The 21,473-nt window shown below is 41.9% G+C and overlaps 1 pseudogene; it reads left to right on the top strand.

Moving 5' to 3' along the window:
- The first annotated feature begins 10,988 nt into the window (after positions 1–10,988).
- Positions 10,989–19,247, top strand: LOC118581959 (annotated as a pseudogene).
- The last annotated feature ends 2,226 nt before the right edge of the window (positions 19,248–21,473 follow it).

The following is a 21,473-nucleotide window of genomic DNA, read 5'->3' as shown; positions in this document are numbered from 1 at the left end:
TGAAATTTCCATTCTGAGAAAAGGTACAAAGCTACATGGTTAAACATAGATAAGAATTATCCATTAATTTAGATATAAGAGCTAAGTAGAAATAAGCCTGGGCTACTGGCCAAGCATTTATAATTTATATAAACCTCTATGTAGTAGATTGGGAAATGGATGCTGGTATTTAGGAGTTGCTAATGGGACAGAAACTTATGTTTGCATATGATGTTCCAACATGTGGCTGAAATTTCCACATAAAACCTGACAGCTTAAAAAAGTATTTTAGACACATACGAATGGAGTCAAACACAACTTCTGAATAGCTGCCTTTTATCTGGTGGACTCTGTTTGCTGGTAGTGATCAGAGGTGTGAATCCTTTAAGAGATGGCTTTCTGGCTCAGTGCTAGTGGCCAAAATGGGTGGCTCTTTTGAGAGACCCTACTACCAAGCACTTCTATCGTGTTTATGAGCAGCTGGCAGCATGCTACTTGGTGGCAGCAGGGACCTAGGAACTTCCCAGAATTGGGGCAGTAAACCTGGCTGCCAGAGCTGGTGGTAAACATGCCTCTGCCATGAGACTAGACTCTTAGGGAACCAAGGAGGAGGAGCCAGCACCAGCATGCCATAATCTAAATTACATAGCAGATATTTTTTGTTCATACAGACAAAAAGAGTTAAAGATACATAGTAAAAAACAGATTCAGAAAAATCCTCTAAAAAGGTTACAGTGTGTTTAAAAGTATACATAGGCTTGAGAGAGACAGAGAGAATAAAAAGGGAAGCGACAACCATAGATCTGAAAAATAATTTAAAAATAATAAAGTCCTTAAAAAGGGAAAAGGGTAATAAAAATATGATAAGCCATGAAAGATGGTAAATACATAGAGAGTCTAGATTCTGCATTCTAATGTGTTATCTTTGTATTTTTGACTGTTAATGAACAAATATTAACTACCAAGAGACCTTGGATTTTGGAAACTGCTATATTAAACCAATCTATATTTTAAAAAATATCTTGACTCCAAATTTAAGTCAAAAGATATGTTGCTTTGGGGGAGAAGTTGTCTTTTTATTTCTACAGGAAACAAGAGGCTATAGATTCTTCCTAGGTTAAAGAAAATCAAGTTTGGTCAAGGAAGACCCCCTGAAATCCTAACTACAAACGTGAAAAAATAAACCTAAAGAAACTACAAGACATATAACATATATTTTACCTGCGCAAACATAAAACAAAAAATTATCTTTGGCTGGTTTGTGCACAATTAATGTGACAATACACAGAGGTCTATTATTAATTTATTAAGGGGGAGCAATGAGGATAAAAACTCACTAATACAGAACAAGGAAGACACCAATGCTGACCCTGCTGGTCCAGCTGCTGCTGTCCTGTCTTCCTGCCCTCAGGGTGATGGGGACCAATTGCAAACTACTCCACAATGCTTGGCTTGTCGTGGCCACCCAATAGAGTGCTGGATCCCTCTCTCAGCTCTTAATGGATCACATATACAGATAAAGCCACACCCTATATCCCATATTCCCCAAATCCATTGGAAAAATGGAATGAATCCCCACATCATACAATGCATGGTTTATATTTATATTAATACATATATATATTTATCTTTAAAAGTTGATGTATTTTCAGAGCAAGGGGACCAGACACCAATAAAAATGATGGCCCAGATGATCCAGCATCTAAAACAGCTTCAAGGCCACTAACTGAGATGATCAAACCTCACAGAATACTATAGGAAAGACTTAACAATTATCCTATTTTTTTCAGGGTACCAAGAAGATTACTAGCACCCACAATCAACAGGAAGTAGTCTAGAAAACTTCATCCATGTTCCCAAATAATAGATTATAGATGTTTGTCTTTGTTAGAGGGTTGGTTATAAATTGTTATTTGTCATAGTCAATCTCTTTCTAAAGAAGAAAGGGGCCCAAGCCCACGCCCACAATAAAGAATAATCAAATAAAAAAAAGAAGAAAGGAGGATATGACATAGAAATAATGAAGAAAAGGGTAGATTATTATAATAAAATGGTTAGATAATTAAATCTACTTTAATCTCAAAATATTTTACATAGGTATGGATTTTAGCTTATTGATACAAATGAAAAGTCAATTTTGTTATACTGTATGTATATTTCTACTCTTGTTTAAGGTATTTTGTTTCTGAAGCTCATTAAAAATATAATGTATAATTAAAATACAGATTAATAGTTATTTATCCATATTTGTCAAACTTATAGTCATGTTAGATACATTTCTAGGTTTGCAGAGATATGTTCCAAATAGATAAGTAATCTTCAAGCACTTTAAAGACCTATAGAATATGGCATTTAAAATGTTTTAATAACTAAGAATTTTTTGATGTGAGACACATCTGCTCCTGGAAGCACTGATCTACTCCAGAGAGGATGATAGACACTGAAGACACTATAAAACCAGCCTATTTGGGCAAGAAACAGCCCTTGCTCTGACTGCTGACAGTAAGTAGGCTGTCCAATCTGGACAAACAGGACACAAAGAGAAATGACTGCTGAATTTTGACAAGACAGGGTTTGACAGTCCTTCAAATTTTCCAGCTTCTGTAAAGGGACTGTCAGATATTCTAGGCCTGTAAGCCAAAGTTAGATGCCCCAACATCACAGAGAAACCTTGAGTCACTATCCAGGTAGCCAGCTGTTTCTGCCATTTATTACATATTTTTTTTTGGAAGTTGCTTGCTTGCACTTCCTACTTACTTAGGTAATATTATTTCCTTCTCAGGTCTTTGATGGAGTTGAAGACTAGATAGTTATAATTATAGTTTTCCTTATTTATGATAAAAGGTAAATTAGATATGAAACTTTAGACTAAGATGAGATGGATAATTAAATGTTTTCTTTGGTTTTGTCAAATACAAATAATCCAAATATTGTAACTATAATTCTTGCTTGATATCTATTTTGTGTTTTTTAATTTTACTATGATAAAATTAAAATTTTCCTTTTTGATTAGACAGAAAGGGGGAATTCTGTGGGTGAATTATTCTGTAGGCTGTGAATATGTATTTCTCTCATTGGTTGATAATAAAGCTATTTGGCCTAAGGCAAGGCTAAATGAAGTTAGACAGAAAAAACAAACTAAGGAGGGGAAGAAGGGTAGAGTCAGGAATCATCAGCCAGATGTAGAGGAAGCAAGATGAGAATGTCATACTGAGAAAAGATACCAAGTCATGTGGCTAAACATAGATAAGATTATGGGTTAATTTAAGTATAAGATCTAGCTAGTAATAAGCCTGAACTACTGGCTGAGCATTTATAAGTAATATTAATCCTCTGAGTCAATTATTTGGAAAGTGGTTGCTGGGAATTGGGAGTTGCTGGTGGGACAGAAACTTCCACGTACACTGGACATTGTGAATGTGTTTCTTACTTGATAATTGTTTTTATTGTATATAGTTTTACTATGCTAGAGTTAAAACCCTTCCTTTTTTTGTTTTTTTGTTTTTTTTTTCGAGACAGCGTTTCTCTGTAGCTTTGGAACCTGTCCTGGACTAGCTCTGTAGACCAGGCTGGCCTCTAACTCACAGAGATCCACCTACCTCTGCCTCCCGAGTGCTGGGATTACAGGTGTGCGCCACCACCGCCCAGCAACCCTTCCTTTTTATTTAGACAAAAAGGGAGAATTGTTTGCACTGCCACCCTGTGCCAATAAAGCCACTTTGAATCAAGGATAGAGTCAACAATTGGCTGACTAAGATTAGCCATGGAGTTGCTGAAGACTGAGGAAGTTGAGTAGAGAGTGACAGGAAGATAGACTGAGGGGGGGGGGGTGGGATTCCAGGAGGTTTTAGATGGGAAAACATAGAGAGTAGGGTCCACCCATCAGCCCTCTACTGTTCCTTGGATTCATCAGTTTTCTAATCTCAATTTCTGACTCCCAAGTTTTTATTAATACTAGAACAGTTTAGGTAAATGCTATAGTGACCATCACCGTTTCCTCTGACCTGGTGACCACCATATAGTTCTGTGTTTATGGGAAAGTTTTTCTTTATAGATCTCACCTGTGAGCAAGCTTATACATCATTTGTCTTTCTGCCTGGTTGTTCCCCTCTAGTCAATGACCCTTCCCCATCACTCAGCTCCTACTCCAATAAGACTTGGTGCTGAAGAGGCTAGTGAGCTCACATCAGTGGTGAGATGACTACTGGGCTTCATTGACTGTCCAGGAAGTATCCTATTACAGGGACAAGAACTTAAAACCTTCATCATTGACTTGAACAGAGCATTCAGCATCAAGAAGAAGCTGACAGACAGTTACAAAAAAATGATTACTGGTTCCAGTGCAAGATACTCTGGGAAGAACAAATGAAGGAAGGAACAGTTGGATGCATAGAGGCAGGTCCAGTGCCCCAGGAAGGACCTGGAAGCTGACACAGGGCAAAGGATAGAATACAGGCCAAATCTTGGAGAGTCAGACAAGTACAAGGAAGAGCTCAACCAACTGGCCATGGCCATAAGTTTCCCAGCAGAGCCTTCCCATTGCCAGCAGCTAAACAGTTAGCCAAGGTTAATAAACTTGTAGAGTCCTGTTGTGACATGGAGAGCCCAGGGACAGTGGGGTCCAACCTTTTTTTGAGTGTAGACACTCTCAGGCATGCTGTCCTCTTCCCTATTGTCTCTTTTCTCCTTTCTCTGCTTCCCTCTTTTCATTAGCTCTTCTCTCAGGTGCCAGCTGTGGAGACAAAGATGGAAAAAGGAAGACACTCCTAGCATCTCCAAAGACCCAAGATCCACCTAAGAAGTCATTCTAGGTTCCCTTTCTGGTTTCTTTGAAAGCTTTTTAGCAAATTCTCAAGAAACATTATACTGAAAAAGAAGAATTAAATCCAAGTCAAGTGTGAACAAGACCATTAGTTAGGTCCTGTCTTCCAGTCCAAGACCTGGAGGCTCTGTGTAACCCAGATTTAAGACGACAGCTTGGAGCAATGTTTCATTTTTTTAAAAAATTATTTATATTATATGTAAACATTTTTGCTGGCATAAGTTTATGTACAGCATGAGTGGACAGTTCCATGAGGAGGTCAGAGGAGGGTTTGAATTCCCTAGGATCTTTGTTCCAGGCAGTTGTGAGATACTACTTGGGTCCTAGAATCAAATCTTGTTGGCCTGCACATTAGTAAGTGCTCTTTGCTGCTGAGCCATTTCTACTGCTGCAAGGGCATTGTTTTAGGTATACAGGTCGTATGTCACCTGAAGGTGTCAACACTGCTGAAAGTGAAATACAAAATCTTCAGACAGTAAGGCTATACAGTTTCACTAATTGCTACTTTCAGCTGTGATAAATGGCAGTGCTTGAACATATTAATTTTTACCTTTGTTTTTCTTATATGCGAGGACTTACCTGCTGGTGGTTCAACTGTGAGAACTGGTGTAAAGTGGATCTATTATTTTTCCTCACTCTGTCTCTGTTTCTCTGTCTATGTCTCTCTGTCTCTTTCTTGTGTGTGTTCCTTCTTTCCTTCTCTTAAAACAAACACTGCAATGGGGTTGTAGCTTGGCAATAGAGAACTTGCAAAACTGTGAAAAGACATTGCCTTGGTGGGTAGTGATTCAGGATAGTTTATGTTGTCTTGTCTGTGAAGATGGTCTGAGGTCTTATGGGTAAGGGAAATTTAGGAAGCAGAGCCTCTAAGCTGTATCCAAGCCTGGTTCCTCTATGACCTCAGCCTTACTGCTTGGCCTCTCTGGTCTCAGTAGCCTTTTCCAAAGAGGGGTTGAGTGGTGAATGGGAACAAATACAAGCTCTTTGCATAAGTTTTGGGGTAGGGGTACCAGGAAGCTGTTATGGCTGGGATTAGCAGCCATGTTGGAATATGAAGTCCTAGTGTGGGAGAGATAATCCTTAATATTTTACAGGAAACTTGCAATGAGAAATTCATTCCATGACCCTTATAGTCTTTCCTTTCCCCTGATAGACAAATGTTTTCCATTCGAGGAGACTTCTTGTACACAGAGAGGGATGCTCTTTCCAAGGTGACTCAGAGCAGGCAGCACAGACCTGGAATGGCCTCTAATAGCCTAACCTCTCCCTAACCAGAGCCCTTTATCCACATTATGTAATGTAATTGCAGACATTACTGTCAGCCATGTTCACAGCCTGCCAAGTGTGAGGACATTCAGATGTGTTTCCCACCTGTTTTCTCTCCAAATGAATAGCAGGGAGGTGGGGTGCAGTTTCCAGTATCACCTCACAGAGAAGATAGTAGCTCCATCCCAGCAGTGGGAAGAGTGAGGATTTGAACCCATGTCCTTCCAGTTCCAGGGACAGGCCCTGAACAGACCACTGCAAGTCCCTCACAACCCTCATGATGCCCCAGGCACTTTCCTGCTCATGATGCCATGGAGATCCAGGTATAAGATGTTCACCCATGTAACAGCTGAGATAATGCTGGGCAGGCCCAGCAACAGGCTTGAGGTCACAACTCCAACTCTAGGATGCACAGGCTGTGTTCCTGGGCTGTGAAAGCCCCTCTTAAAAAGATTTCAGCATGGCCCTTGGCTTTGTGTCCATAACTGGGTACAGGGTTTTCATGGGTTTGTGAAACATGGTGGCAGGCATACACAAAGAGGGTCTGCATACAGAAGGAAGTCATGGCAAGGCGTCAGCAGGTTTCTGACTACATGAGCTCCTAGAATGACAAGGTCATAATTCATAATGTCCTTTGCTATGGTCACCTCAGTTTAAGGACAGGCTCTTGGGGCTTGCTAAGTTGCAGTGGCCCAGCTCTGTGCCATCCCATAGCCCAAGGCTGAGTTACTACCTGTGTTTGTGTTGTTCCGGCTTGACTTAGGCCCAGGGCTTAAGGACTATTTCATACAATGGGCCCTGTAGGAAACAGGAAACAGGATGTACAAGCCTAGGAACAGTCCTGTCCTGCCAGCTGGCCTTAACCTCATGAAGGTGGAAGATCCAGGTAGTGGGTTTCTTACTCTCTGTGACCTTAGCAGCAACTGACTCTAAAAATCCTTTCTTCTCCTGGAAAATGAAGCTCTCAAACTAACTTCCTGACAAAGAACAGGCTCAATGAAGAAGTATGTCTAACCTGAAGCCCAGACAGCAGCAAATATCTGCATCTACTCTTGGGGAGTAGTGGAGGGGATGCATACTGCTCACTGCTGCTCCTCCCCAGGCTATGTCCTGGAACAGCTACTTCTGTGTTTAGTGAGGGCATAGGCCCTGTCTAATCATCTCAGCAAAGCCCCTTCCTGTCTGAACCTCCTTCAAGGTCACTTGGAGGTAGAACAACATGAAGCAGGACAGCTTCCAATGACATATAAAGGGGAGTGGTCAGTGCCAGTTGTCTGCTTATAGTGGCTTGTGTTTCTGCAGTGCATACTATGAAGAGCTGTGTGTAATTAGAGTTTTCCTGCCTGGTCCACAAATCTCTCTCACCCACCAGGCCCATAGATGCTCAGACCCAACCAAGTAAACACATAGAAACTTATATTGTTTACAAACTGTATGGTCGTGGCAGGCTTCTTGTTATCTACTTCTTATATCTTAAATTAATCCATTTCTATTAATCTATACTTTGCCATGTGGCTTATGGCTTACCAGTGTCTTTACATGTTGCTTCTCATGGTGGTGGCTGGCGGTGTCTGTCCTCCCCAGCCTTCTACCTCCCATAATTCTCTTCTCTGCTTGTCCTGCCTATACTTCCTGCCTGGCTACTGGCCAATCAGCATTTTATTTATACAGAGTGATATCCACAGCAGCTGTGCACATGACCCACAGGGTTTCAGGTGGAGTTAGGGCTCTGAAATTCAGAGTAGGGTAAGCTCACCAAATGTGAGATGGAGGTCAACCATGAGTCCTGTTGTCCAGCTGTTTCTGTCACTGACATCCTGGGGAGGCCGTAAAACAACTTTGGTCATAGTCTACAATCTATTTAACCTTGGAAACAACAGTATTTTATTTTTGTTTGTTTCTGTGTATTATTTTGTGTTTGTGTTCATGTGTGAGTGCAGGTACATATGTGACTGTGTACCTGTTGATGTCAGAGGATAACTATCAGGAGTCATTTCCTAGTTCCACATTTCTGTGGGTTCTGGAGAAAGAACAGGTGTCATTAGGCCATGAAGCAAGTGCCTCTTGCACTGACCCATCCTGCTGATTCCAGAGGAGACATAGGCTAGCATGAGCAAAACACACGTTTTCAACCTAAAGGTGTCTTCCATGCCATAGGATTACTTTAGCTTCTCACCTATGGAAATAAGCTACTCCTCTACCCATCTGGGAGGTCTTTTTCCACATACACCCTTGTCTGTCTTCATAAAATTTTCAGTTACAATTACCTGGAAAAATCTACCAGAGAATGAAATCAATAAAGAAATTGGTTCTTCTTTAAGAAATTAAGAAAGTTAGAAAACAAAGCATTATTTGAGGACACAGATCCAGTAACCCTAAGGCACATGGAGTCTATGAGTTATAAACTCAAATCTTAATTCCTTTTGGCATATTTGGTATAGTCTCTTAAACCAGGGGAGCTGGATTCCTCCCCCTCCAACCACAACCATATTGGCTTATGCATATACACATCTTTTGCCTTCTGTCAAATGGTAACACATGGGTCACAGAGCCACACTATAAACATGTCTGATTTCAAGGCAGGAAGGATTTGAATCATTCAGTAATCCTTGCTGACTCCATAAAGAAGAATGACTACCCCATGGCAGCACAGTGTCCATAAACCCACTTATTTTCCTCCTTTTATTTTTAGGGTTGCAGTAATTTTCTGCTCTTAGAAACAATAGTCTTGGTGGGAGGGATTAAACAAAGTCAAATATAAAGCTGCTTCAAAATACAGATGCTTGAGTCAGTGAGATGGTAGGGAGATGTCATTATTGCCTCTTCACAGCATCCCTCACAGTAGATGGCTGTGCCCAGGAGAGATGATTAGGGCACTCAGGTACAGCACAGGTGAATAGAAGGATGGACAGAGCTACTTGAGAACCACAATTCAACTCTACTTACTCTATGACCACAATCTAGTTATCTCCCTTCTCTGAGTATTCATATGATAAATGGGCTAACCTAGGCATATGCCAGGCACCTTCCCAAGAGAACATTCTTCCAATAGTCCACTCTGGATCTTCTTTCCAGCCAATACTGAACTGACTGACCTCTTCTTGTCAGCCTCAGGGCCTTAGTCTTGGCAGGAGTTTCTTTCCATCCACCACTGCCACTCAAGTGTTCTGGATGACCTTTGGGATGGAATATATTGACTAACCTCAGGCATTTACTTTGGAGTCTCCTGAGAATGTGCTGGAACCCAGACTTGCTTCTCATCCTCTCACTACATTATAAGGGCCACTGTCACCCCTAGCAACCAAGGGGATTGTGAAGAGAAACAAGCATGTCCTGTGCATCCTTCTTTAAACCAGTGAGTAGGAGCTCCCCCAATATGACCCCCCATATCAGGGTCTTCAGAAGTCTTTCAGGGCAAAAGGCAGAGGGAAAGCACTGTTTGTGTCAAAGAACTTATTTGTTTTGTTTTTGTTTTTGTTTTTGTTTTGGTTTTTCCAGACAGAGTCTGTGTAGTTTTAGTGCCTATCCTGGATCTCTCCCTGTAGACCAGGCTGGCCTCAAATCACAAAGATCCGCCTGGCTCTGCCTCCCAAGTGCTGGGATTAATGGCATGTGCCACTGCCACCTGGCTGGGAACTTTTGACTCTAACAAATTTGCAGACATAAATGATTTTGTGTCAAAATAATGACAACCTAGTTTTATGTGGGTTCTGTTGACTGTTCAAATTGTATTCTTCAATGACTTGTCTCAGTGTATGGAGAAAGGCTTCTTACTGGAGTCTAGGCTCAACAGTGACTCAAGTCATACCTACTTCTCTAAGGACAGTGTTGTTTCAAGCATGGTGGAGCCAGGTAGTGGGAGCCTCTAAGTGTTCTCAGGGGAGGGGTCTCAAATTTGCTTCATGGAAGGTTTGAAGTTTTACTGAAGCAAGACAACAAATTTAGGTTGCAATGTGCAGAGGCAATAGGTTTCTAGCAGAGAAGGCAGCAAGCACAAAGGACCTGAGCATAAAGAGCACAGGCTGGATTCAGTTTGGCTTTCCAAGCCCCGCCCCTCCACTCTCTCTTCCCCCCTTTCTTGCTCATCTCTAAAATAAGTCAACTTTTTTCCTCAGTCATAATTGTGTGTAGTTCTGTCTATTATTTTTAAATTCACTATCCAAAATAGTGGGTTTGCTGTAGCTTTTTGTTACATACTTAGTTCCTCTCTCTCCCCTCCCCTGCTGTCCTTCCCCATCATCACCCACCCTGCTAATGGCTACCTCCTTCCTTTTACTTTCCTGTCACATGTGTTCCTTGCTCTCTCTCTCTGTCTCTCTGTCTCTGTCTCTCTCTCGCCTTTTTAGAGCTTTATTGGGAGAGAGGGAGAGAGAGAGAGGAAGAGAGAGGGACACAGAGAGAGACAGAGAGAGGAAGGGAGACAGAGAGAGAGAGAGACAGAGAGACTGCACAGAGGGCCAAAAGAGAGACGAGAGCCTTGCTCTCTCTTTACAATCTTCTCTTCCCTTAATATTTCTTCTTTGCTCCAGGTCTTCTTGTTTTATGATCTCATAGACACACATTCAACATATTCATATATATACAAAAAAATTTAAAACTCATTTTTACAATATACAAAATTGGGTAATTTTTGTTTCATGTCTGGTTGATTTTGTTAAGTACTATGACTTCCCCTTCCATCCATTTCCTGAAATTTCATGATTTCAATTTTCTTTTTTCACTAAATAAAATTCCCTTGTGCACTTGTTCTCAATTTCTTTATCTACTCCTGAAGGTGGGCATCTCTGCTGGTTCTGTTTCTTACCTATTGTGAACAGAAGCATATCTGTCTTGTAGGAAGGTCAAGTGTGAGATGACAGGTGTTCACCGTGGGTTCTTGTTTCCTCTTCCTCCTGTGATTATCCAGGTGTCTGGACTAAAGATGTTCCAACTTGGGAGCCTTGTTGTCTTGTGCAGCCTGCTCTCTGGGACTTCAGCATCACTTTTAGGTAATATTGGCAGTGCCCTGAATAATTTGGACTTTCTGAATTCTGTCTTGGAAATGATTCAGTAAAGGTGATACTAGATGGCTGATCCAAGGAAGAACAAACTAATCACTAAATCTGTAATTGCAGAGGCTACTGGTATTGTACTTAACAGGTACAATATATGCAGCAATTTAATTCCTTTCTCACTCACTTATCTTTTTAGAAATAAATGCTGCTATAACATTATATCCTAATAGAGTCTCACCAATATACACAAGATAAATCCATCAAAGTTAGATTTCAAAGTTTTAAAAGTTTGTATTTGAAATTTTGGTAGCTGTTGAAAGTATTCCCCTATCCACTGTCTCTAGCAGTCTGTGGGAGATCCCTGCCAAGCCCACCCCACTGCTCCACTGCAAGCCCTAACTTGGGCACCTTTAACTGGTCTGTCATTATCAGTGATGAGAGGATGTGACTCATTTCACTTTGAATTTCTGTATTCCTAACAGTCCTCTCAGTTTTCATGTCTTTACTACTCATTCACATAATTTAACTAAAGTGTTTTGTCAAAATTATTAGCATATGTTTCTGTGGTTTGTTTGACTTTTCTTATTGGTCAGTGTTGCCTGGCTGGAAATAGGACATCAACCCACCTGGCTTAGTTATCCATTAACTTCCTACTGTCTATTTAATGGCACTCTGTTCTCTACTATTGAAGAACTGGGCTACTGGCCAAACAGTTCTTACAGGAACAGGAAAGCTCTGCACATGCTGTCTTCAAACCTTCTCAATATTTAGGCAACTTTCAAACATGAAAAAGGAATCATCCTCTTATTCCCTAGCTTGGGAACCAAAGCAGAAGGAAAAGGTTGACAGATTCAAGGCTACTAGAGGGTTGTGTGGAGAGATGGAGCTGTCTAAGCAATGCTAGTTGAGGTGGCTTTGTGGGCATTAGTGTAACAGATAGATCCTGTCTGTCACACAGCCAAGTTGCAGTATTGTAATTACATCAATTTGATAAAAATGTTTTTTAAATACTTTATTTTCATTTATGTATATGTATCTCTGTGTATACATCTATGTGTTGTCCCCAGAAGCCAGAAGAGAATGTCAGATTCCCTGGAGTTACAAATTATTATGAACTGTCCAACAAGGGTGCTGGGAAATGATCTTTAGTCCTCTGCAAGAGCAGCAAGAACTCTTAACTCATACTGGAATGCCTTTTTGTCCCAAAAATTATGTCCATACATATATATCACAAAGAACTTTAAAGGAACAAGTGAAATTATTCAACATTACTTAAAGATACCCAATACAGAATAGGAGAGCAGTCTACAGAAACAAATACTAGTCTTCACGGGTGTATGATTACAGCAGACAAAGCTGGAGGATGAGCTGAAACACCACTGTATAACCAGAGCAAAATCATATACAATATCACAATTCTAAGCCAGACTGCTTTACACCCAAATGCAATGAAATAGGTTACAAACGGTGGAGAAATTAGCAGGCACAACTGAGCCGCAATTAAAATTCTAAAGCATCATGTTAAGCCATGGCTACTTCAAAAATAAGAGGTTGTTGTTTCTGTTTCTTTGTTTCTGAGTTAGTAATTGTTTTGCTTCACAGTAGAGGTATTTTCTATTCCTACATTCTTAATTCTTCACAGATGCTATCTAGCACATACCATTTATTCATTTCATTCCCTGGTTATTCTCTGAGATCTTCTGTTAGGACACTCCATACTCCTGCTCCAATGTCCTAGGACTGATTCCAAGCTGTTATTTAGATGTTCACTAGTTGGAGCAATACTTTCCTTCTGTTTTTTTCTGTTGTTCGAGATTTTTCCATTTCTTACTTTATTCTCTTAATTGCTTGACTACCTTTTTTTTTTGTTGTTGTTGTTTTTTATTTTTTTCTAGACAGGGTTTCTCTGTGTAGCTTTGCATCTTTCCTGGAACTCACTTGGTAGCCCAGGCTGGCCTTGAACTCACAGAGATCCATCTGCCTTGCCTCCCGAGTGCTGGAATTAAAGGCGTGCACCACCACTGCCCGGCTGGACTAAGTTTTTAAACCGTGTGAACTTCTCAGTAAGAAAGACAGATCCTCAAGTCATCACTGAAAACAGGCATACACAATCAATTTCAATTGCTTGGCGTATTGATCCATTGCTTTGTTGAGAAACACTCAACATATGTTAGTACTAAGTCATCCTGGAAATAGTGCATGGACCCAGCTATGTGGACACATTTCCTAATCTTAGGAATCTCAGGTTCCTCTACTGAACAGTGGAGATGGTGGCAATCCTTACTCACTGAGCTGATGCAGGGATTGAATGAAGCAGCTCAGGGAAACTGACTCTCTGAGGTCAGGAGGATTGGAGCTCATTCCCTAGTGGTCAGGCACTGACTGATGACTGTTTTGACAGATGTCCTTCAGAACCTGAATCTAGATGTGGGGTTGCTTCAGGAAAACATGGATTGGTCATTAGTCAAGAATAATATTCTGGAAGCTCTGAACACACTGGGCCTTGGCAGATTAAACCTTTCATCTCAGCATTGTTTAGGGTGAGTTGGTGCTTCTTTTCTCCCGGAAAAGGGACTACCTGCATACCCAGTTTCAAAGACAGATGGATAAGCCTTGTCTTCCCCTACAGAGCTGAGGAGTTCTGAGGCAAGGTTCATTAGAGCTTGAGGAAGTCTGAGGCAGGGATCCAAGGACACTTTGAACAGATCACACATCTGGGTCCCACATCTGTAATTTCAGGATGAAGGCGACTGTTCCATTTGTCCTAATATCCACTTGTATCTTGGTACCTAAAGCGTTTCTCTAAGAATGACACTGTTCTTTTTCAAATATATCTGGGAGTAAAAGTCCAAGTTCCTTCAAGGGACAGGAACCTGGAATGCACACCCTTTAGTCCCAAGCATGGCTCCATAGAGCTTTGATTCACACAGCCCTGGGTTCAAGTTCTGTCTCTGCTGCCTGTTGTTTCCCTGGCTCAGTCCACTGCACCTGAGAGTGTAGAGGCTCACATTTCTGAGTAGGATGTAGTGGGGGCAAGAGGGTGACGAGGAGAGGGTGCAAAAGCTTCAAGGATGAATGACAAGAGGGCACATGTGGGTTTTGGGCAGATTGCGAATCAACAAACTCAAACTCCTGAACCTGCAAGCTGGCCTGTCTTCCACCGGCAATGGCATCGACCTGAAGCTGCCTGTGGTTGTGGATGCCTCTGTGTCTCTATGAGTATGTGTTGCTTGGATTTAGGGGGTGGAGCGCAATATGGCCTATTTGAGTAGGCACTTAATTCCCAATGCTACTCTTTGGCCTCTATCTAGCCCAAATTTCCTAATCTGTAAAAGATGGGATCCTCTGAGACCTAAATCCCAATCTTTAAAATATTCTAGTGAAAACATGCCATGTTAAATAAATGAATGTTGTATACAATATGCTTTTGTGTGCATGTTGTGTGTGTGCACTTGTGTGTATAAAGTTTTATGTGCACTCACATGTGTTTGTGGAGTTCTGAGGTCAATTTCATTAAACTGCCTCAATATGGTGTGTATGCTAGATTAATTTTTGAGATAGAGTGTCTCACAGAACTTGGAACTTATCGATATGGGGTAGGCTTCCTGGATAATTAAATACAATTTTTAAAGTTTTTCAATTTCAAATGAGAGACACAGAAAAACAACCAAGTCAAGAACCTGTGCAAAAGAATCCCTGGAGATTTGGCGTTTCCTTAACAGACAGCACTTGCCCAGTATGTGTGAGTCTCTGGCCTCAATGACTAACAGTGGTGTGAACAGGTGTTTGTGTTCGATACACTTGTGAAGCCATGAGTTGTGATAGTTACTTTACATTTCTATGACCAGGATTTAGTGCTAAAACAAGGAGTGTGATTTATCTCGCAGCCCCATTATAATGTTTAGATGGACTAAACCAGGTATAACACTTTAAATTAATACCCACAGGTGTAGCAGGAATCTTAAATGGTCTTATTAATAAAGTCAGACCTGGAACCAGGTATTGGGGTGAGTGCTGGAAGATCAGAGAAACAGAACAAGCTACAGCCACCTCACCTTGCCAATTCCTCAGCTGATCCTGTTTCCTCAGACTGGAAGCCTCTGAGTTCTTATCCAAATGGATCTCAGCTGAACTGCTACTCAAAAGCCAGAATGCTTAACCAGCTCTAGTTCCTGGTTTTTCATCCCTTATATACCTTTCTGCATTCTGCCCTCACATCCTGGGATTACAGGCTCACTTCTTGGGATTAAAGGTGTGTGTCACCATGCCTGGCTGTTTCCAATGTGGCCTTGAACTCATAGAGATTCAGATGGATTTTTACCTCTGGAATGATAGGATTAAAGATGTGATTACCACCATTTTCTAGGCTCTGTATCTAGTGGCTGTTCTGTTCTCTGACCCCAGATGAGTTTATTAGTGTGTACAATATGTGAGGGAACACAATACCACCATACACAGGTAATTTGTGTTATAAAATATGAGCAATTAATTTTTATTATTAGCCTTATGCCAAGTGAAAATCTTGCATGTGATAGAGCTATATGGCCCAGAGATGTTCAATTTAAACATGTAAATTTTGTAGAGTATATGTAACATGTTGACATTACTGTTAACATTGCCCATAGACACCCCAAACTGTGTCCACCCACATAGATGAAAACCAGTGCAACCTGCAGAGCCTTCTAGACCTCTGCCTGGTGTGACTCTTGTTTTCTGCAGGCCTATCATTGGCTCCGTGGTCGATGTTGCTATTTCCTTGGACATTATCGCTTCACTCACTGTTGAAACCAATGCCCAGACCGGCCTTCCCACACCATCCATACATAAATACTCGAGTGACGCAGACAGTATCACAACTTCCTTGGTGGGCAGGTAAGACTCATCCATCCCAGCAGACTGGGCTCTCAGGGAGGTTTTGGACCTCTGACTTTCATCCTGTTCCTACACCTGGGAAGCAGAATGTGGAATACACAGTCAGAGGATCCACTCTGTCTCTCCTATCAGTGCTGTTACTCTGCAGCTTTCTCTTTTGAGGCCTCAGTTTCCACATCTGTGCATTAGAACAGTACAGATCTGTACTTATCCGCTTCTGAGATGAAGACATGAGAAAATACGCAGGTTAGCTGAGAACTTGGAACATGCTAAGTGCTCAAGAAACATGAGATCTACACTGAGTCTATGGACTGTTCCTTTCTACTAAGGCAGGAGGATGGATATTTCCAGACATAATCATTCATTTACCTATGGTACCTTTTAATTGGGTCAATGTGCCTCATGCCTTAGAAGATGTTAACTTTGCTTCCACCTCCACTGGGAGGCAATTGGAAAATTAGATGCTGTCATGGGACCTGATTGTCCTGAAGTAACCTCTATCTGGAAATTCCTAGAGTGAGATCCTGACATCCCAATCTTGTCATTTTCCATCACTGATTCCTGTTGATCTTCAAAATCTGCATCTTTAATTGTGTACTTAATAAATCAGGGTTGGCTCAAACAGGGGTTAAAGAGGTGATACTATGCAGTGTCTGGAGAAGGAAACACCACCTGTAAGTCTTGGTCAGAAATAAAGGGATATCCTCTGTTCCTAGCCTTGATAATCATGTCTTGAGTCCATCCATCCTCCCTGTACCATAGACCTGATATGATGTCAAAGACAGGACCACAGTCTGCCAAGCAGAGCCAGGAAACTCATGTTGTTGCACTGGGTCTGAATATCCATGGCCAAGAAGACTCTCATGACACTAGTCTGCTCTCATTCTACTTTAGATGAACTGGCTTTTGTTCTGTGCCTCAGACAAGCCTTTTCCTACCACAAAACAGCTTACCTGAACTCACTGTATCTTTTCATCTTTCAGAACCCTTACTAGATTCCTTCTCTTTTCTTATAAGAATACTTGTCTCTGTTGTCATTGTGTGCATAAGTGTTTTGAGACAAGGTCTCACTTTAGAGCTCTGGGTAGCTTCAATCTCAGAGATCTACCTGCATCTGTCTCCTGAGTGGTGGGGTCATAGTGAGTGACACCAGACTGGGTGTGACACTGTGTATTTATCTGGATCTGTTCATTGTTTATTTTGTGTGTTGAGAGATGGGGTGTTTCTGTGTGTGCACACATGCACATGTGTTAGTGGCTGGAGATCACAAAGTAGGCTAAGCTGGCTGAGGAAGCTATCTGTCTCTGTCTTCACCACTCTGGATTATAAGTGTTTACTATCACCTGGCTTTTCCTTCATGTTTTAAAAATATTGCTAGTAGAGATGCAACCCAGGTCCTCATGCTTACAAGGCAAATACTTTGTGGACAAGGCTATCTCATACTTTTAGTCAAAAATCTGCTATTTTCCAGGCAGGCATTGTTGTGAGCCCCAGAGAAGGATTTGGTGATAATGAAAGGCTCTCTGTTTCCTGCAGCATATTATGAGGAAAAGGCAGGCAGAGGACTATTTGGTCCATTGTAAATTTAAGGGAAATGAGGAGACCTACAAGACCACCATACTTAGCAGGGCCCAAGGGGAGAAAATCCTCCCTTCAGTGAACACTCAGGATGGGAACCTCAGGAGATAACAACTGGATGAGAGTTGAAGGGGAGACTTGTTTATGAAGGAGGTGAACGGCTATGGTATTATTTATTTTTTTATTTTTATTTTATTTTATTTTATTTTATTTTTTTGTCCAGTGCCCAAAGCTCATTCTAATGCTCTGTAAATAGCGTCTGAGTGAATGATGCTGTGTCAGGGCCATGATGAGTACCCAGGCACTGAGGAAGTGGCTACTTAGGTATTGAGATGCTCAGATGTTCAGTGGTGGTCCATCCTGAAATATGCTACTGGGTAACAAGCTAAAATGATTCCATAGAGCAGAGTTGTGCATCACCTGATCTCCTGAGCACTCTCTTGACTATGCTGAACTCTTGACCAAGCTTTACCAGTACCTTCTTTTCCAGGCTAAACAACATTGTCAACTGAATGCTGGATGGTGTATCTGATCTTCTTACAAATACTGTAACAAGCCTACTGCAAAACCAAGTAAGTCTCCAGCTCTTGGCACCAATAGCCAGGCATGGTGGGGATATCAAAGGTATCTGTTTGTGTGATTGTGTACTCAGGACACTGTCTCCTGTGATGTCCAGATTTCTCTTTGGTAAATCTGTGGGCACCTCCTTCCCTACTCAGTAGCTGGGCAGCAGAGAGAGGAGGTAGAAATTACAGATGATTCCTTGAGTTGTTTACCACATCCATGCCCCACTTGTACACTTTAAGCTAATGTTTCCTTGTAATCAACACACTTTCCTTTAAAAACTGTATTTAAGTACCTGTGAATGAGTATCTGCAAGGAACCTTGAATTAGTCTCTCCAAATTCAAAGGAGCTTTAAATAACAGGGTCTAAGAATTCAAAGTATAAGGAGTTTGTGGTGTTAAGGTTCTGGATGCTAATTCTCAGCAGCCTGGGACAGATCTGGTTCATGCTGCTACATTCCATGGTTACAGGTTGACAAGTTTAACTGTTCTCAGGTTCTGGAAATGAACCCTTCTGTCAGGGAGGATGGTCATTGTGTTGCAGGCAAAGTCTCATCTGTTTCCTATCTCCCCCTCTTCTTTCTCTCCATTTCTATCTTGCTCTCACATATGTCCTGTGCTCCAGTTCCTCCTCAGCAACCTGAACGCCAATCTTACACAATACCTCCTTTGTAAGTCACAGCCTGGGGACTGGAGCGCCTTCCATGGGCCAAGACAACAGCTGTGGGAGGGCCCCAGGCAGGGACCTTGAATCCTGACCAAGTTGGGCTGTTGACTTCCCTTCCCCTCATGGGGGCCTCTTTTGAGGCTTATGCTCCTCATGACTGTTGCTGGGCCAACAGGAGTCAGGTACCCAGGGTGTGAGGCCCTTAGGTGGCCCCTCTGTGGTTATGCTCCTTTACACAGTTTTCTGCCTCTTGCATGCATTACCTCATTGTGTCCTCATGAGAGTCTGGTCTGTACAGTCACTACTCACTTTCAGTGGCACTGTCATTGCCCACTTTCAAGTGAACAGTGGCATACTTGAGGTCATAGAAGTGACAGAGTGATGAAGAGGAGGGAGGTAATGAGTTGCCTGGAATTCTGTTCAATTTCCCATGGCTGATACTGGGGTTTCGATCTTGGTTCCTTCAGCTAATCTTCCAACAGGACAGTTACCAGTCTTCACCTGAAGAGAAGAAGAAGGAGGAATGTCGTGACATCCTGCTTGTATAATGTTCTAGTTACTTTTCCATTGCTGTGACAGAACAACGTGGCCAAGGGAAATTATAAAAAAAAAAACACAACTATTTATTTTGGGATTCACAAGTCAAGAGGGTTAGAAGCCATGACCATCATGGTGAGGAGCCTCTGGTAGGTAGGCAGGCATGGCACTGGAACAGTGGCTGAGAGTTCATGTATTGAGACACAATCACCAGGCTTAGTAAACCAAGAAAGGCTTTGAAATCTTAATACCCATCCCTAGTGACACCCCTCCTCCAAGAAGGCCACATCTCCTAATACTCACAAAGAGTTTGTCTACCTGGAGAGCAAGTATTCAAACACATAAGCCTATGGTGGCAGTTCTCATCAAACCCCACAGTAGACTCTGATGTCGGTGCACAGCAGCTGGTCAGGCACAGGCTTGTTTTGCTTCTGTCGCAAGACAAGAGAATTTGAGACCTGACATGACCCCAGGATGAGCTCTGATTCTGAGTACACTCTGAACTTTAGGCCTGGATCAATAGTCCAATCTCAGTTGGAGTCTTTGTTACTAAATGAATATCCTGGTAGTTTTTGTCTGAGTCCTAACTTTGAGCACAGAAACTTGTCCTTGTCCTGCATACAGATCCAGGTCTTGTGGGCATCACATCTACTCAATTTTTTTCCCATCTACCATTGCTCCAGAGGAAGAAATGAGAAGGGTCATGGTGAGGTGGTAGAACAAGTCCACAAATCTACAGTTATCTCTCTTGTTTCCACAGCTTAACCATGCTGGTGCTTCATGAACCAGAGGATATAGTGAGGTCAGGTTTCTGTGGATCTACTCAATGTCCAGTGAAAGCCAGCTCCTACTGTTGCTGTGACAGCCAATGTCCTGATGCCCTGTGTTCTCATTCCAGGTTAATCCCAATGGCTTCATCTGACTCCCAGTGGCATTTCTCTGTAGAAAGTGCTACCATTCTTCACACAACATCTGCCTGTGCCTAGCTGAAGGACCCTCCCTGACTCTCTTCTTCTCTCAGTGGTTTCTTCTCCTGTCATCAACACCCCAGCATTAAAATCCTAACTGCACCCTGGTGTGTGGATTTCTTTGGTGCTTGCATTAGGAATTATTGGCAGTGTGTGGTGGTGTGTGTGGATGACACTGTAACCCAGTGGCTGGTTTATTCTGATTGTGAATATTGGTGTATAATGTGGTCCACACTGTCCAGTGAGACCCAGGAGCACAGACAGACAAGGTCATGTGGCCATGGCCTTTCCCACCTGTCTCTTTCTAAGGGGGATCTCAATCCCTTTTGCTCTCCAGCCTCATTTAGACATCCCACTGCTAATCATTTCCTGGACATCACATCCAGACCACAGGAATATTGTCTCCTTGGGGAGGTCAGGCACCCTGGTGACACATAGGGTTCCTAATTACACTTCTATCAGGTAGGCTGAACTAAAGAGGTCTTAATACTTCACCACATTTTTATGCTATGAGGAAGAAACTCAGGTTCCCAGAAGCAAAGTGATTTATCCAGGTCATGTAGTAAGCAAGGACCAGAGCCATGATTAGAGTGACCCTTATTTACAATTATCATAATTGTGGTTTTACCTTTAAAATGCTGTCCCTGTGCTTCACCATGAGTTTACTTCTAGTCACCAGCCAAAATAAAATAAGTCTTATACTCTTCCTTGTTTAAATAGTGTGGAGGTCTGTATCTTTCTGAAGTGGGTTATATCATTTTCCCTATGTGCTATGAAAGGGATGAGAAAGTTTTCTTGGGGCAAGGTTTGTGGATATTCCACCTCTCCCAGAAGACCCTGTCTGGATAAACTTACAACTCAGGGACAGTAACTGTTGGTCTAGTCTTTGGTGTCTTGACAGGGCTCCTATAGTTTGAATCTCCAATGCTCTCCATGGGTCAAATGTTTGAACACTGAGCTGTTTCCTGGTAAAACTGTGTTGGAGACTGTGGAGCCATTGAGACCAGAAAACCCAGCAGGTGAAGGATGCTGGATACTAGTCTTCCCAGTACTATGCCTCTCTGGTTCCACCTAATGCTATCTTATTTCTTAAGATATGAGTGAGGCATGGTAAAAGCTGTCATCATCTCAGACTGTGCCCTTCAAGATGCCATGTCCTCCCCACCATGACAGGCTTGTATCTCTGAATCTGAACCAAAACCAACTCTTTCTGCATTAAGTTCTTT

This window comes from Onychomys torridus, chromosome 4 (assembly GCF_903995425.1).
Source record: "Onychomys torridus chromosome 4, mOncTor1.1, whole genome shotgun sequence".
Classification (NCBI taxonomy): domain Eukaryota; kingdom Metazoa; phylum Chordata; class Mammalia; order Rodentia; family Cricetidae; genus Onychomys; species Onychomys torridus.
Note: the sequence above shows the minus strand (reverse complement) of the source record. Positions and strands in the feature narration are given on the sequence as shown.